The sequence below is a fragment of the Nanorana parkeri genome, unplaced genomic scaffold, assembly GCF_000935625.1.
Source record: "Nanorana parkeri isolate BGI_ZX_2015 unplaced genomic scaffold, ASM93562v1 scaffold846, whole genome shotgun sequence".
Taxonomy (NCBI): Eukaryota; Metazoa; Chordata; class Amphibia; order Anura; family Dicroglossidae; genus Nanorana; species Nanorana parkeri.
Genome location: NW_017307114.1, coordinates 29,982 through 38,421, shown reverse-complemented (window position 1 = coordinate 38,421; position 8,440 = coordinate 29,982).

Genomic DNA, 8,440 nt, shown 5'->3' with positions numbered 1-8,440 from the left:
AATAATAATATTATTATTATTATTATACAGGATTTATATAGCGCCAACAGTTTGTGCAGTGCTTTACAATATCAGCTGGAATGCAGGAAACTCAGCAGGAGGTAAGAGCTACAGGATTATTCACAAAACGGTGAAGAGTTTGGAGAAGGCAGGAGAAGTGAACAATCTAGGACAACATGGCTGAACTGGAAAGTGAGCTGAATTGGAGAATTTTTCCAAATCGGCTATGTCGCCCTAGATTGTTCCCTTCTCCTGCCTTCTCCAAACTCCAAACTGTTTAGTGAATAACCCTGATAACATTCACATATTCATAAAGTGGACCTTCATTCAAAATAAAAATAAAAACTCCTCCATATTGTATCCCCCCCACAGTGTACAGTTACATTCCAGCCCACCCCCTGCTTCCATGACATGGACCCTGCTCCTGAAGCCTCCTGGTATTTGCAGGTCATATATCTCAGGAAGGTTCAGCTTCCACACAGCTACTGGAAGAGGGCAGACCTGCTGCTGGAGGAGGTCAGACCTGATGTATACCATCAGGGGGCAGCTGTCTGAACCTGGAAGTGACAGTAAGAGAAAAAGATGACAGCGCAGGACAGTGGAGCAGTGGATTACAGCAGGACAATGCTAGATTTGCTGGACGAGTGAGTATGTTAATTCAGGATAAAAGGTTAGGGCAGACTGAAAAACAAATATCCCATGGAGGTGAAGTTCCTTTTTAACAAACCATTAATGCCCTCTGAAATGCAGTCACTGTGAAGTAATTCAGCCTCAGAGCTTACAGCAGAAATACTGAGTCATTCATTCTGTCAGCAGCTCAGTTTGCATTGCTTGCTTCTCCCAGCATAGACATTACGTCTCTGCTGAACTGTGAAGCTGAATTACTCCATAGTTCCTACAGCTATAAAGAGAGTGTGTCTTAAAGTTAATTTACTGCTTGATAAACATATGTAAATACTTCTCTGTCCATAGCATTGACACAGGTTCAAGTATACAAAATCCTAACAAGAAAAACATATCTGATGCTTGGTCACTGTAAGATGCCACAGGTTTGTGACACTGAAGGCAGTTAGAGATGGAAATGTTGACTGAGCTGATGACTTTTTACAAAAAGTCAATATTTGCATATCATGGCAACACTTGGACTTTTAATTGCACTTTGTGTGGCAAAAAAAGGAATGAATTTGAAACAGTTGATGGACCAGACAATGAATAGACTGCTATGTGTACATGTTTGGGGGATGATATGATTTCCTTTAAATCTTAATACACAGATATAGTACATACAGTATATAGGAGCTGGTTTATCTCACAAAGGAGTTGTATTTCTGTCTATCCAGTTTTGAGTAAACAAAGCCATACCGCACAGCACAGCCCTGTCTGGCGGCGCAGGAGACCTGATCTTTCTTTGCTGCAGTTACATAACAGTTAAAAGTTAAAGAAGTAGAAATAGACTGATGAGTTTGCCTCTATTTCATGCTGATTCCCCCTCCTATCAGCATGCCTCTTGCTAGCACATGAACACTACAGCAAAACTGATTGGGTCCTTGTGCTGCTTCTCCGTCTCCCATTCTGAGCTTTGCAGTGCAGCAGATTGCAAGAGGCAAGGTACCCTAAAAACTCAAATTCAGGCAACTACACTTCTTGTACTTAAAATATGTATTTAATGATATGTCAATGAATACAGAGCTGCATCAATTGTGGGTCTTTATATCAACTCGCAGTTTAGTTTAAACATACCCAGATTTTGTTTTTTCTTTTCAGCAAATTAATCTAAAGTAGAGAAAATGTATTGCTAGAATGTGGTACATAAAACTCCAGCAGAGATGATAAAGCAGTACTGCATCCTAGGATTTGTAAGTTGGGTTCAGCAACAAAAGAATCTATCCCTCTTGAGATATCAGGAAACAAAATTGCATTGTACTTAAATATATGATTGGGGAAATTCCTTCCTCGCAATACAAGGAGGAAATTCATATAGCAGAGTGTATCACAAGGAATATTTGTAAGGTATGTCATATATCATAGGGGATGCTGTAGGATACTATAACTCAGGAGGGATGCCAAAAATGATGTGGTGGAGACAGGAACCATACGTGCATAATAAGGTAGCTGCCTAACACCAGGGGTGCAACATATACAAGGTATGGGATGCCATCGACGATAGGGGATCCCATATATAATGCGTGGATGCCATAAATCAAGGCACATGCCAGATATCCCAGGAGGGTAAGAAACCATGTTTCATTGGGATTGCCATAAATCAAAGGAACACCATGTACAATTAGGATGTCCTATATTACAGGCAATTGCAGATAGTGCAGAATAAGGCAGCTATCAAAGGGATGTAACACCCCAAATGAAAATTTCCATAACACAGCATTTGGTATTCCCTTTCCCCTATAATATTTGACATGCTCTTTATTTATGGCACATTTATATGGAATCCACCTTGGGCTTCAATATGTCTTCCTTAAAGCCCAACACCGGTTAGGATTCTTTTAAAAGAAATTAATAGCCTTGCACTGTGGCAACAATAAAATATAGCTTTCACTGCAATACTAACCTTCTACCTGGCTCTGTCCCCAGCAGACTCATTGCTCCTGTCCTATTACAGGGACCAATAACATTCAACATCATTCAACACACTTCCTGTAAGCCAAGGGCCTCATGGACACCTCCTGGGGCATGTGTCATCTTGCCACCAAGGCTCTGATGTCATATTCTCAACACTGCTCTCTGCATCATTCAGGATCTCCTACCTCTGGACAAGAAAAGAGGAGGGAGAAGACCCTGCATGCCATATGTCCTACCATAAAACCCCTGAATAACAAGCAGGTAAAATAAGAACTTTTTGAAAAAGTAAATGCGACTTTGGAGCTCCAAATGAAGCTACCCACCCAACCTGGAGTTGGTTTAAAAAGTACCCGTGAGTGAATTGCAATTGGTAAATTGTTGCATTAGGGTTGGGGGTTGTCACCCTTACCCTAGCTCCACTTACTTATGAGTCACTGGCCTGGAACAAGCAGACAACCAGTGAAGTCTGAAGAATCTTGACTCCCATCATGCATCCTTGCTCTTGCTCTAGGCCAGTGGCTCTCATGCAGTGAAGATGGAATCAGAATGACTACCCCAGATCCTGCAACTTTGAAAACATATCAGTTCGCTTTAAATATTCTATGTATTGCCCAGTAGCAACTAATCAGACTTAAAGTTTTCTTTCCCACCTCTGCATTTTTTAATGTGGTGCGGTTGCAGTGCGATGAAAGGGTTAACCCACTACTGTAAAATCAGTCAGTGTAATAGGGTGTCCTACATCCATAAATAGTTCAAAAAAATTCCAAACGTCACACAAAGAGTTAACTTTGTGGGAAATTGTGAAGATTTACCGCACTGGGAGCTTGGCTGATACAATGTCTAGTTGCGTGCGAGCACGAGCAAGGATGGTGCACAGCTAAAGGAACGCCCAGGCTGCCTTCTTCCATTATGCTGGCCCTGTGCATAACTGATGACTCTCAGCACAATGCTGGGGAATGTGGTAAAACAGCACACATACTGTTACCCCGCACACACAAGGGAAACCAGGGTCTGGGGAGAGTCTGACATTTACGCTTCTTCACAGTGGAGGTCTGGCATTAGGGCAAGAATGTCAAGTTGGCGTTTTATGGGCCACATGCAGACATCTTAATCCTTAAAGAAGAACTCCGGGAAAATCACAAACTTACCTTGTAGTGGGGCTACCCTTTCACTGCACAGTGCTTGTTTTCTCTAGGGGAGTCAAATAAAACAGATTTACTTACCTGATCCTGAGGTCCCCTCAGCCTCTTCTCCCCTGGGCTCTGACGGTCTTAGGACTGCTGACATCAGCACATCTTATGCAGGTCCATTGACCTGCATTAAACATAACGGCGAAGAGGGACATTCCACAGCCGGAGCGAACGTAGAGAGGAGTGAGTGCTGGGGATCAGGTGAATATATCTGTTTTATTTAAGCCCCCTAGACAAAACAAGCCCTTAACCCTTGCAATGTGCGGTTAGCCCCACTGCAGGGGTAAGCTTGTGATTTTCCCGGAGTTCTTGTTTAATGGTGGTCCTCTGCCAAGTTAGGGATCTAAAATGAAAGAGGCCTCAAACTGCTCTATAGGTTATTAAAACTGTACTTTCTTACAAAGCATGACAGTTAACTAGCTTTGAAAGTTCTAATCATGCAAGTCATATAAGCAACTAAAACTTTTTTTTTATTTAAATATATTTTATAATTGGTATGCTAATCTAAATTGTCAGCTGGTCCACTGTTGTCCTTCTCAGGACTAGTACAGCATCTATACATATTTCTGGTCTAATGAGCTCTGTTTGGAGTTTGGCATACGCACATTCGGAAACATTAGGAAACCAGCTTTATCACACATTTCCTGCCTGTAGACCAGGAGCAGTAATGCAGCGGCTCTGTCATCGGTGATCAAAGGGAGATCAGTACACGAGTTCCCTCAGCTCTCCCCTCCGGTGTCAGAAGGCGGAAGTGATGTACATTACATCACTTCTGCATTCAGCTGTCACTCTCCGGCTACAGAAGCCAGGGAGAAGCTGGTGAAGTAGTTCTAATCATGCAAGTCATATAAGCAACTAAAACTTTTTTTTTATTTAAATATATTTTATAATTGGTATGCTAATCTAAATTGTCAGCTGGTCCACTGTTGTCCTTCTCAGGACTAGTACAGCATCTATACATATTTCTGGTCTAATGAGCTCTGTTTGGAGTTTGGCATACGCACATTCGGAAACATTAGGAAACCAGCTTTATCACACATTTCCTGCCTGTAGACCAGGAGCAGTAATGCAGCGGCTCTGTCATCGGTGATCAAAGGGAGATCAGTACACGAGTTCCCTCAGCTCTCCCCTCCGGTGTCAGAAGGCGGAAGTGATGTACATTACATCACTTCTGCATTCAGCTGTCACTCTCCGGCTACAGAAGCCAGGGAGAAGCTGGTGAAGCAGATCTCTGCTTCATCAGCTTCTCTGGGGGGTCCCTAGGTTACAAATGGCGGTCTTGGAGATCCCTGATGTCTCCATAAAGAGTACCTGTCAAGTAAATTAGCTATCAAATAGGGGGCTTCTTAGCCCCCAATGAGATAGCAATAAAGCTAAGTGTAAAAAAAAAAAAAAAAAAGTTTACAAAAATGAAAGAAACATAAAAAAATCGAATCACATATTAAAAAAATGTAAAAAACAAAAACATTTTAAAGTCCCCTGCCCCACATACACACGCAAACATGAGTTGGGTGTGCCTACGTGCGAAAACAACAATTGCACCCATTATGCCACATATGTTACATATCACGCGAACATCGCAGTGAAAGCAGTCATTTTAGGGCCATCACTCACTGATAACACTAAACTGATGAGCAGGAAAAGCTTTTAAAGCGTCGCATATGGACAATTTTGGGTATGGTAGTTTTTTGTGATTTTACGGGCGCACGCAATCTTAAGGCTTGACATATTTGGTGTCTATTTACCCGACGTGACCCCATCTTTTATATTTTACCCAAAAAATTGGGGTGATAATAAATGTTTTATAACATTTCATAGGGAAACAGTTTTTTTTTCAACATTTTTGGTACTTTTTTTGTTATATAGTAAAAAATAAAAACCCCAGTGGTAAATAAATACCACCAAAAGAAAGCTCTATCTGTCCCCAAAAGATGGTATAAAATTAATTTCAGTACAGCGTTGTATGGCTGAATAAATGTCAGTCAAAGTACCGCAGCGCTGAATACTGAAAAATGGGCTGGACAGGAAGGGGGTTTGAGTACCTAATACCGGTACTTCAACCAGACATATTAAACAGGTTTCTTTTGTGCCGAGCACATGCGCATTACAATATGTTCAGTTTTCCACAAATGGAAATCACATTCACCTTTTGCAAAGCTTCTTTCATCCTGCTTCCTTGACTTTCGTCATCACTTTGGTCAAAAACGAATGTCGATTAGACCCCACTAACCATTAGATAATGAAACCAATGTTCTACAAATTAACATTTTCCACACAAAATTCTACTGATCTGGCCAGCTTCAGTCTTCAAGGGAAAGTAGTGTTTTTGCCTGGGGAACACTGATAAACCATCTGCTAAGAAAGAGAATATATTTACAGAAAGGCAGCGCCATTTACAACTTCCAGAACAGATATGGTTTTTAAACTGGAGTACAAACAAAGGGAAACCCAATGAGCCTCCTACATAAGGAAGGCATTATTGTTGCCTATATTAACCAAATCAGTTCCTCCCCTTCAGGTTTCTAGGGCAGTACAGAAGAGAGAATCTAATTGGTGGCTATGGGCAAAATGAATGCGATGCAAAGAACAATCTTCATGTGCAAATGGCAGCAACCTCTACCCAGTTAGATTTGCTTTTATGGAGTCATATACGTTAAGAGATTATTTCTGATTGGCTACCATTTGATTGTACAATCTCATTGCTGCGTTTAGTGCTTTATTGCAATGCTAAATAAGTTGATGTCTTTACCTTCCAAAAAATACGGGTCAATGATATGCAGTCCAGTTTGCAACAGGAAGACCTAGCCAACCTGCTCTAAATAATAAGTACATACTTGCAGCATCTCAGTTTTGATCATCAGACCCAGGATCTGAATCTCTTAGAAATACTTTCTTGAATCCTTAATTCAGGTTAAGAAATAGTTAGAAATTAGCATCATGTTTATCCTACATTTTGTTAATTGAAAGCAGTACAACAAAATACTAAGACAAACAGTTCACCACTACCCTTAGAACAGGGCTTTTCTTTTGGTAGAAAGGGTGACAAGGATGACAGGGTCTTGTCCCCATCAACCAGGAACCATAGGCACCCTCTTCCTGCCCTATGGATGCAATTACATTTTTACACATATTTTATAACTTTTTAATATAGTCAATGAAAACCAAATGATATGGTTGTATTTCTTACAGCAAGCAGAAAAAATATCAGTCATCCTACAAAGCATTTGTCTATCTGCATAAAGAAAGGGAAAGCTTTACACCAGCGGTTCTCAACCTGTGTAACCTCAGGACCCACATTTGTCCTCGGTCATTAAGTTGCGATCCAATTTGCACTGCAATGGAACGCACGGCAGTATGGGCTGCTGTGCTGTGACAGAGCACCATCCATCCATATGTGCATTGGTTGTACAGCTCCCATGTGCGCTTGTAGAGGTGCTGGGAGCCAGAATGTGATATCACTCCAGATTAGGCACAGCTACAGAACATGCAAGGGAGCTATAAGCAATGCATTTATGGATGGAGTTCCCTTGCGGCCATACCCCCAGTTCACCCCACCTCAAGTTGACACTGGGCGCTGGGCAGCATATTTTGAATGGCTGCTCAGTCTTAGATCTGACAGTGCTGCGCTATGGGGGAGGCTGATGAGCCTCTCACCTAGAAAAGTGGAAGGCATGCGGCGACCCCCTGAACATGGGGTTGAGAACCAAGGAACACATGATGTTTTCACAGCAGAAAGGTTCCATTATAATAGAATGACCATATGATGTACTTTCTCAATGCACTGACACAATTTCATTCAGCCCTGTGAATATGCACTTGCTTGTGTCACAGGTCTCACAGAGCCTGCCTTCTGAACTACAACTCAACATCTGAACAATGTTACAATGCGACACTAACATTGCTCGCAGGAAGCAATGCATGATAGGATATGCTGTCTTTGGAAATCGAGATTGCATCACATCAAGCATCAGGGATGCAGATGCAAAGCACACTGGGAATCTAGGAAATTGTTGGAAGTGATGGGCAGACTGAAGGCAGCACTCACTATAAAAAAGGGATTTATTCAAGCAAGCTTTGATTGCATTATGAAAAAGAACTCTAGTATGTATTCCTATTACAGTCCTGATGTTATAACAGGAGAGTATATGCTGCACTTTAGAACTCCTTTAAGCCCTTAGTGACACAGCTTCAGAAAATGGTTTAGGTTCTGGGGACATGAGCAATTTTGCCATTTTTGCTATGAGTTTGTTTAACCATAATTTTCATCTTCCTCATGCATTGCACCTGTACATATTATATACTGTTTTTTGTTAAGGAAGAAAATGGGGTTTAGGTATGCATATATAAATTCTTATTTTTTTTCCTACAAAATACAAAAAAAACCCACACATTTCACAGCTTTGGCAATAATAATGTGTACATAATTAGAGTAACTAACAGAAACTAATTCATAATACATTCTTATATTTGTCCTGATTTAGTGTATATCATATGTCTGGGATTTTAGTCTATTTTGGGAGTTATAGGTCACAAAGTGAAATACAATTTTAGTGTGGAATAATTTTAGAATGTGGTATGTTTGTCTCCCAAGTTTAATAGCCTCTTTGGCACTATATTTTCTTATATTTTTTTTATTAAATTTATTTTTTTAAACTTTTTTTGACTTTTTTCTT